Source organism: Schistocerca serialis, chromosome 2, assembly GCF_023864345.2.
Source record: "Schistocerca serialis cubense isolate TAMUIC-IGC-003099 chromosome 2, iqSchSeri2.2, whole genome shotgun sequence".
Lineage (NCBI taxonomy): Eukaryota > Metazoa > Arthropoda > Insecta > Orthoptera > Acrididae > Schistocerca > Schistocerca serialis.
The window spans coordinates 379,514,886-379,525,990 of record NC_064639.1 but is presented as its reverse complement, the minus strand read 5'-3'; positions in this window follow the sequence as shown (position 1 = coordinate 379,525,990).

Here is an 11,105-nt window from a genome sequence, read left to right as displayed (position 1 = left end):
TCAGCTTGTATTAACAGGGCTCGATATCACCAAGAAATTAATCATTTTGTGTGTGTATAGATCTCCCAGTGGTAGTGTGGACACTTTTTTCAATAAATTAACAGAAGTTCTGGATAAAGTCTCAAGTACAAAAGTCAACATAACTCTGTGTGGTTGCACTAACATCAACACTAATATCATAAATGAATCAAGCAGCACCTTCATAAATATCCTTCAGAGTTTTCGCATATCCCTGTTGGTCAATAGTGCAACAAGGGTCACTACAATGACTGCATCAGTAATTGACCATGTGCCACAAATATGGACAGGAAAAATGTGATGTAGTTGTAAAAGATATAGGACTATCAGACCATCTCTCTCAAATAACAACAGTAAAATCAGGCATCGAATCATTCCCTAAACTACAAGCCTACAAACGACAACTATCAGAAATCAAAATAAAAGATTTTTCAAAAGAACAAGAAAAACAAAGCTGCGATGAAGTGTATAAGGAAACCAATGTGAATATGAAATTCTCTAAATTCTGCACATTGTTTAAATTGAACTTTGAAAAGTTATTTCCAAAAGTGTGCATGTCTGTATCAACATCTCACAAAAACAGATAGATAACAGCAGGTATTAAGAAGTCCAACCAAACACTTAAATACCCAGGAGGGGCAAACAAATGCAGAATAACATACTGCTAAGGGAGGAGGATAAGGTAATAAGTGATCCACAACAATTAGAAAACTACATAAACGAGCATTTTTCAAGTATTGCAGAGAAGTTGCAGCAAAAATTCCCCAAAACACATATAACACCTGTAAATAATGTTGCGCTATATACAATGATGTTACTTCCAACCACAGAGAATGAAGTCAATAAAACTGTTCAAAAACTAAAAAATAAAAAGTCAGTAGGCTTAGATGAAGTACCATTGTGTGTACTGAAACAATGCATAACGACTATACAAGGCCCATTAACAAATATAATAAATGAATCCATCACATCATGGACATTTCCAGAGCATCTAAAACAGGCAAGAGTTGTACCATTACTTCGCCGGCTGGAGTGGCCGTGCGGTTCTAGGCGCTACAGTCTGGAACCGAGCGACCGCTACGGACGCAGGTTCGAATCGTGCCTCGGGCATGGATGTGTGTGATGTCCTTAGGTTAGTTAGGTGTAATTAGTTCTAAGTTCTAGGCGACTGATGACCTCAGAAGTTAAGTCGCATAGTGCTCAGAGCCATTTGAACCATTTTTTTAAAGCGAATCACAGTTTGGTTTCCAAAGTGACAAAAATAGGAAGTCAGCCATAGCAGAATTCACTAAAGTTGTACTTGATGCTCTTGATACAGATGAGTGCGTGACAGGCATATTTTTGTGTCTTTCTAAGGCTTTTGATACAGTCGACCTCAAGATTCTACTAAATAAGTTAGAAGCATTAGGAATAAAAGGGGTAGCTGATGACTGATTTCGATCATGCCTAGCAGATAGGGTACAAAGAGTAGAGATAAGACATATTTCAGATAGATCCAAACATTTAGTAAAACACTTATCAGAATCAAAATACATTAATATAGAGGTTCCGCAGGGTAGCATATTAAGACCAATACTATTCCTGATATTCATCAATGACTTTCCCAGTAGTGTTACTCATGGTCAAAAAATTCTGTTTGCTGATGACAGCAATATTATAGTCAAAGTGAAAACAAGAGAAATCCTTGCAGAGAAATCAAATGAAACTCTCAAGGAAGTTTATGATTGGTCAATAAGCAATAAAGTGACATTGAACATAAAGAAAACTGATGCCATGAATTTCAGTTTGAAGAGGAAAAATGACAATATTAAATTAAATGAAGATGGCACCCCTATAGGCCGTGTAACAAATGCAAAATTTCTAGGAATGAATATTGATTATCAGTTGAAGTGGTGTGAACACACAAAGACACTTGCAAACAGAATGTCAGCAGCACGTTATGCCTTTTGAGTCCTATAATCAGTGTGTAACATGAAGTGTCTTTTAGTTACATATTATTCATATGTACACTCAGTTCCTAGCTATGGCATTTTTTTGGTGGGGGGGGGGGGGGGGGGGGGGAACAAACACATAAAACATGAACACAATTTTCAAACTCCAGAAAAGAGCCATAAGAATAATAACAAAAAATACTAGTCGAGCTCATTGTAAAGATCTGTTGAAAACATTGGGGATTTTAACTGCTCCGTGTGAATACATTTACCAGTCAGTTGTACACTTCAAAAATAACATGGGTAATTACTGCACAAACGGCTCTGTCCATGACAATGCAACAAGAGATAGACTCAACTTGCATTTACCAAGAAAAAATAAAGATAAAACTCAAAACAGCATTTTCTATCAAGGAATAAAACTGTACAATAAATTACCAAAAGAGATTAAAGAAATTCCAAAAATACACTCATTCGAAAAGGCAGCTTGAAAGTACCTGTTATGCAATACATTTATACACTGAAGGATTACTCAGATAAAACAGAGTAGGATTTTGACTAGAAATGTTATAAAAATAAATAATAATAATAATGATTATAAAACATCCAAAATTCCACATAACACCTTCACTTTATGTTTTTTCCCTTCTTTTTTCCTTTCCAGAAATACTTACTCCCAAGCTATGCATGGCACAATTCTCTAACACCTCTTCCTCTTTCTGAGCTCAACATCTCACTCATTATGGCGGGATACTGGCTCAGTTTTTCAGGATAGCAAATGGGAAGCTGCGGTACAGAAAAAGGCCCAGAGATCACCAGTGTGTGTGTGTGTGTGTGTGTGTGTGTGTGTGTGTGTAGTGAGTGAAGTGTTATGAAACAATGTGTGTATATTTTGTGCAATGATTGATAGTGAGATATGAGTGCACAGTGTGGCATTACATTATTCAATAAGTTATTTGTAAAAAAGTATTGTATAGCACGAGTAAATCTAATGGTTGTCTCTAACTAGAAGTCTGTAAATATATGTGCATGTGAATTACCTTATTTTAAATTGGTCAAAACTTGTTAATATTTTGACATGTCTTATATCCTTGTAAAAAGAGATCTATGGATGAAGAAAGCTACTACTACTACTACTACTACTACTACTACATGCTTTTTACATACAGATCGCAGATAAATGTACGCATACTGTCTAAAGCATAAATGTAGTTAACAAAAACCTCGAAAAGTGTGAGGTTTGCCGACGACATTGTAATTCTGTCAGAGACTGACATGAAAATGAAATGGGAGATATGATACTGCGTGAAGAGTTTGACAGAGCACTGAAAAACCTAAGTCGAAACAAGGCTCCGGTAGTAGACAACAAATCATGAGAACTACTGATAGCCTTGGGAGAGCCAGCCCTGACAAAAAACTCTACCAGCTGGTGAGCAAGATGTATGAGACAGGCGAAATACCCTCAGACTTCAAGAAGAATATAATAATTCCAATCAGAAAGAAATCAAGTTTTGACAGATGTGAAAGTTACCGAACTATCATGTTAATAAGTCATGGCTGCAAAATACTAACACGAATTCTTTACAGACAAATGGAAAAACTGGTAGAAACCGACCTCGAGGAAGATCTGTTTGGATTCCATGGAAATGTTGGAACACACGAGGCAATACTGAACCTATCTTAGAAAATAGATTAAGGAAAGTCAAACCTACGTCTCCAGAATTTGTAGACTGAGAGAAACCTTTTGACAATGTTGACTGGAATACTCTCTTTCAAATTCGGAAGGTGGCAGGTGTCAAATACAGGGAGCGAAAGGCCATTTACAATTTGTTCAGAAACCAGATGGCAGTTGAAAGAGTCGAGGGGCACGCAAGGGAAGCAGTGGTTGAGAAGGGAGTGAGACAGGGTTATAGGCCATCTCCAATGTTTTCAATCTGTTTATTGAGCAAGCAGTAAAGGAATCAAAACAAAAATTTGGAGTAGGGATTAAATTCCATGGAGAAGAAAAAAATTTTTTAGGTTTACCGACGACATTGTATTTCTGTCAGAGACAGCAAAGGACCTGGAAGAGCAGTTGAACGGAATGGACAGTGTCTTTAAAGGAGGATACAAGATGAACATCAACAAAAGCAAAATGAGGATAATGAAATGTAGTGGAATTAAATCAGGTGATGCTGAGGGAATTACATTAGGAAATGAGACACTTACAGTAGTAGATGGGTTTTGTTATTTGGGGAGCAAAATAAATGACGATGGTCGAAGTAGAGAGGATATAAAATGTAGACTGTCAATGGCAAGAAAAGCGCTTCTGAAGAAGGGAAATTTGTTAACATCGAGTATAGATTTAAGTGTGAAGAAGTCTTGTCTGAAAGTATTTATATGGAGTGTAGCCGTGTACGGAAGTGACACATGGGTGATAAATACACTACTGGCCATTACAACTGCTACACCAAGAAGAAATTTAAATGATAAACGGGTATTCATTGGACAAATATATTATGCTAGAACTGACATGTGATTACATTTTCACTCAATTTGAGTGCATAGATCCTGAGAAATCAGTACCCAGAACAACCACCTCTGGCCGGAATAACGGCCTTGATATGCCTGGGCATTGAGTCAAACAGAGCTTGGGTGGCGTGTACAGGTATAGCTGCCCATGCAGCTTCAACACGATACCACAGTTCATCAAGAGTAGTGACTGGCGTATTGTGACGAGCCAGTTGCTCGGCCACCATTAACCAGACGTTTTCAGTTGGTGAGAGATCTGGAGAATGTGCTGGCCAGGGCAGCAGTCGAACATTTTCTATATCCAGAAAGGCCCGTACAGGAGATGCAACATACGGTCGTGCATTATCCTGCTGAAATGTAGGGTTTCGCAGGGATCGACTGAAGGGAAGAGCCACGGGTCGTAACACATCTGAAATGTAACGTCCACTGTTCGAAGTGCTGTCAATGCGAACAAGAGGTGACCGAGACGTGTAACCAATGGCGCCCCATACCATCACGCCGGGTGATACGCCAGTATGGCGATGACGAATACACGCATCCAATGTGCGTTCACCGCGATGTCGCCAAGCACGGATGCGACCATCATGATGCTGTAAACATTCCCTGGATTCATCCGAAAAATAGACGTTTTGCTATTCGTACACCCAGGTTCGTCGTTGAGTACACCCTCGCAGGCGCTCTTGTCTGTCATGCAGCGTCATGGGTAACCGCAGCGATGGTCTCAGAGCTGATAGTCCATGTTGCTGCAAACGTCGTCGAACTGTTCGTACAGATGGTGATTGTCTCGCAAGCGTCCCCATCTGTTGACTCAGGGATCGAGATGTGGCTGCACGATCCGTTACAGCCATGCGGATAAGATGCATGTCATCTCGACTGTTAGTGATACGAGGCCGTTGGGATCCAGCACGGCGTTTCATATTATCCTCCTGAATCCACCGATTCCATATTCTGCTAACAGTCATTGGATCTCGACCAACGCGAGCAGCAATGTCGCGATACGATAAACCGCAATCGCGACAGGCTACAATCCGACCTTTATTAAAGTCGGAAACGTGATGGTACGCATTTCTCCTCCTTACACGAGGTATCACAATAACGTTTCACCAGGCAACGCCGGTCAACTGCTTTTTGTGTATGAGAAATCGGTTGGAAACTTTCGTCATGTCAGCACGTTGTAGGTGTCGCCACCGGCGCCAACCTTGTGTGAATGCTCTGAAAAGCTATTCATTTGCATATCACAGCATCTTCTTCCTGTCAGTTAAATTTCGCGTCTCTGGGACGTCATCTTCGTGGTGTAGCAATTTTAATGGCCAGTAGTGTAGTTTAGACAAGTAGAGAATAGAAGCTTTCGAAATGTGGTGCTACAGAAGAATGCTGAAGATTAGATGGGTAGATCACGTAACTAATGTGGAGGTACTGAACAGAATTGGAGAGAAGAGGAATTTGTTGCACATTTTGACTAGAAGAAGGTATCGGTTGGTAGGACACGTTCTGAGACATTAGTATTGGAGGGAAGCGCAGAGGGTAAAAATCGTAGAGGGAGACCAAGGCATGAATGCATTAAAGAGATTTAGAAGGGTATAGGAGTAGTTACTCGGAAATGAAGCTTGCACAGGATAGAGTAGCATGAAGAGCTGCATCAAACCAGTCTCTGGACTGAAGACCACAACAACAATAACGTATTAACTGACACGCATGTCACTGTTATAGAGGTACATAATACGCCGCTGATGATGGGTATAGGAGATGTCATTTAATAAATATGTGGAAGTTGCGGAGCACTAAGCAGTGAAGATGTTTATTGTAATAAACATTTGGACGAACATAGGCTACGTATTTTATTAAATATACATAAATAGGAAAATGTTGTAAACAAAAAACTCGAAATTTCTTGACCAATTTATTTCAGATTTTTACACGATAGGCTAGTAAAGATTCAGACCTCCGCACATTTTTTTTAACAACAACCTACAGGTTTTCGCTTAACACCACCTATAAGAAAGAAAATACTATGGTATTCTGTTCAGAAAACAGGTGCGGTTTCGTTTTCTTTCTCGCAGTCAGATTTAACTACGGTAGCAGAGCATTTAAACATTAGGCAAATTGTTTCTCCATACACAGGATGTCCATAAAGACCCTTTACAACTTCAGATTTTTATTACAACGGCAGTTGTTGAAATATTTTAACAAAATTTCTTTTATTGTAATCATTGTTTACTAAAGCTATTATATATACTATAATTTTGTGTTTCAGATACTCTGTTGATGGAAGGAACTGAACTTCTATAAAATGACAACTCCTCAAGAGTTGCACAATGTGCGTCATCGTTTATTGAGACAAAATCGGATGTTCAGACTCAACGAAACTTCAGAACGAAGTATGGAACAGATCCACCACCGCGCCCTTCAATCCGTGCATGGCACAAAAAAATTATGGAGACAGTGTTGGATAAAGGGAGGAGCAGGCGACCAAAAATATCCGAGGAAAACATTGATGGCGTTTTAAACGTCTTCACTTGTTCACCTACGAAGTCCATCCGCACTGCTGCCAGACAGTTGCAACTACCATATTCAAATGTGCATAAGGTCCTCCACAAGAACTTATGGCTGAACGCTTACAAAGTGAAACTGTTACAGACACTTGAGCCAAATGACAAGCCAAAACTGACAAAGTTTGCACTCAACATGCTGGAACGCCTTTCGGAGGCTTAAGCATTCTTCAAGCGAGTTTGTTTCAGTGACGAGGCAGCTTTCATGTTTCTGGGACATTAAACAGACACAATGTGAGAATCTGGGGATCTGAACACCCGCATGTAACTAGGGAGCTTCACCGGGGTAGTCCAAAAGTGAATGTGTGGTGTGGATTCATGTACAAACCGAATAATTGGTCCATTTTTCTTCAACGACTCAACAATTACTGCAGATGTTTACCTCGACGTTTCTGGCCGAATATGTAGCACAACTGACTGACTTACAACCAACCATCATTTTCCAGCAAGATGATGCACCTATCACATTGAGGACTGCATGTTCGTCAGTTTCTCAATGAAACATTTCCAGGATGATGGATTGGGAGGGATGGGCCAATTCCTTGGCCACGGCGTTCGCCAGATATCACTCCCTTGGACTTTTTTATGGGAGTATGTAAAAGACATAGTGTATCAAACACAGATACGGGACATTGCTAACTTCAAGCAAAGGATTCGTAATGCCATTGCCACCATTGATGACGCCATCCTACACCGAACATGGCAAGAAATCGATCACAGTCTTGATATGCTTCATGCAACTAAAGGCGCCCGTATAGAGGTCCATTAAACACTGTCAAAAAACTTTTATAAACACTAATTACAATAACAGAAATGTTGTTAAAATATTTCAACAACTGCCGTTGTAATAAAATTTTGATAGTTGTAAAGGGACTTTATGGACACCCTGTATATTTTTTCTCCTTCTGTCTAATTTTAAACAAAAATTGTATACACAATTACGTACTATTCTGTTTTGTTCCTTGCCACCTTTGTTAACAGAAAACAGGGAAATTGTATTCAAAGCATATCGGATTATGACTACAACACTGCTATGGAGTCTGAACCGTCCGTAACTTTGCAGATTAAAACTTTGCGAAATACTGTCGTTGAAGCCACTACCCTAACAGCTCCAGCAGTAAGAGAGGTCTTTCAAATCCTACGTAGCGTATACCAGTCATCCCAACCAGTTTACCCATTCATTTTTATTTACATTTACATTTATACGCCGCAAGCCACCCAACCCGGTGTGTGGCGGAGGGCACTTTACGTGCCACTCTCATTACCTCCCTTTCCTGTTCCAGTCGCGTATGGCTCGCGGGAAGAACGGCTGCCGGAAAGCCTCCGTGCGCGCTGGAATCTCTCTAATTTTACATTCGTGATCTCCTCGGGAGGTATAAGTGGGGGTAAGCAATATATTCGACACCTCATCCAGAAACGCACCCTCTCGAAACCTGGACAGCAGGCTACACCGCTATGCAGAACGCCTCTCTTGCAGTCTGTCACTTGAGTTTGCTAAACACCTCCGTAACGCCATCACGCTTACCAAATAACCCTGTGATGAAACGCGCCGCTCTTCTTTGGATCTTCTCTATCTCCACCGTCAACCCGACCTGGTACGGATCCCACACTGATGAGCAATACTCAAGTATAGGTCGAACGAGTGTTTTGTAAGCCACCTCCTTTGTTGATGGATTACATTTTCTAAGGACTCTCCCAATGAATCTCAACCTGGTACCCGTCTTAGCAACAATTAATTTTATATGATCATTCCGCTTCAAATCGCTCCGCACGCACACTCCCAGATATTTTACAGAAGTAATTGCTACCAGTGTTTGTTCCGCTATCATACAATAAAGGATCCTTCTTTCTATGTATTCGCAGTACATTACATTTGTCTACGTTAAGGGTCAGTTGCCACTCCCTGCACCAAGTGCCTATCCGCTGCAGATCTTCCTGCACTTCGCTGCAATTTTCTAATGCTGCAACTTCTCTGTATACTACAGCATCATCCGCTAAAAGCCGCATGGAACTTGCGACACTATCTACTAGGTCATTTATATATATTGTGTAAAGCAGTGGTCCCATAACACTCCCCTGTGGCACGCCAGAGGTTACTTTAACGTCTGTAGACGTCTCTCCATTAAAAACAACATTCTGTGTTCTGTTTGCTAAAAACTCTTCAATCCAGCCACACAGCTGGTCTGATATTCCGTAGGCTCTTACTTTGTTTATCAGGCGATAGTGCGGAACTGTATCGAACGCCTTCCGGAAGTCAAGGAAAATGGCATCTACCTGGGAGCCTGTATCTAATATTTTCTGCGTCTCATGAACAAATAAAGCGAGTTGGGTCTCACACGATCGCTGTTTCCGGAATCCGTGTTGATTCCTGCAGAGTAGATTCTGGGTTTCCAGAAATGACATGATACATGAGCAAAAAACATGTTCTAAAATTCTACAACAGATCGACGTCAGAGATATAGATCTGTAGTTTTGTGCATCTGCTCGACGACCCTTCTTGAAGACTGGCACTACCTGTGCTCTTTTCCAATCATTTGGAACCTTCCGTTCGTCTAGAGACATGCGGTACACGGCTGATAGAGGGGGGCAAGTTCTTTCGCGTACTCTGTGTAGAATCGAATTGGTATCTCGCCAGGTCCAGTGGAATTTCCTCTGTTGAGTGATTTCAGTTCCTTTTCTATTCCTTGTACACTTATTTCGATGTCAGCCATTTTTTCGTTTGTGCGAGGGTTTAGAGAAGGAACTGCAGTGCGGTCTTCCTCTGTGAAACAGTTTTGGAAAAAGGTGTTTAGTATTTCAGCTTTACGCGTGTCGTCCTCTGTTTCAATGCCATCATCATCCCGGAGTGTCTGGGTATCCTGCTTCGAGCCACTTGCTGATTTAACGTAAGACCAGAACTTCCTAGGATTTTCTGTCAAGTCGGTACATAGAATTTTACTTTCGAATTCACTGAACGCTTCACATATAGCCCTCCTTTGACATCGTTTAGCTTCTGTTTGTCTGAGAGGTTTTGGCTGCGTTTAAACTTGCAGTGAAGCTCTCTTTGCTTTCGCAGTAGTTTCCTAACTTTGTTGTTGAACCACGGTGGGTTTTTCCTGTCCCTCACAGTTTTACTCGGCACGTACCTGTCTAAAACGCATTTTACGATTGCCTTGAACTTTTTCCTTAAACATTCAACATTGTCAGTGTCGGAACAGAAATTTTCGTTTTGATCTGTTAGGTAGTCTCAAATCTGCCTTCTATTACTCTTGCTAAACAGATAAACCTTCCTCCATTTTTTTATATTCCTATTTACTTCCATATTCAGGGATGCTGCAATGGCCTTATGATCACTGATTCCCTGTTCTGCCCTTACAGAGTCGAAAAGTTCGGGTCTGTTTGTTATCATTAGGTCCAAGATGTTATCTCCACGAGTCGGTTCTCTGTTTAATTGCTCGAGGTAATTTTCGGATAGTGTACTCAGTATAATGTCACTCGATGCTCTGTCCCTACCACCCGTCCGAAACATCTGAGTGTCCCAGTCTATATCTGGTAAATTGAAATCTCCACCTAAGACTATAACATGCTGAGGAAATTTATGTGAAATGTATTCCAGATTTTTTCTCAGTTGTTCTGCCACTAATGCTGCTGAGTTCGGAGGTCGGTGAAACGAGCCAATTATTAACCTAGCTCGGTTGTTGAGTGTAACCTCCACCCATAATAATTCACAGGAACTATCCACTTCTACTTCACTACAGGGTAAACTATTACTAACAACGACAAACACGCCACCTCCGGTTGCATGCAATCTATCCTTTCTAAACACCGTCTGTGCCTTTGTAAAAATTTCGGCAGAATTTATCTCTGGCTTCAGCCAGCTTTCCATACCTATAACGATTTCAGCTTCGGTGCTTTCTATCAGCGCTTGAAGTTCCGGTACTTTATCAATGCAGCTTCGACAGTTTACAATTACAATACCGATTGGTCCCCACATGTCCTGACTTTGCCCCACACCTTCGAGGCTGTTGCCCTTTCTGTACTTGCCCGAGGCCATCTAACCTAAAAAACCGCCCAGTCCACGTCACACAACCCCTGCTACCCGTGTAGCCGCCTGCTG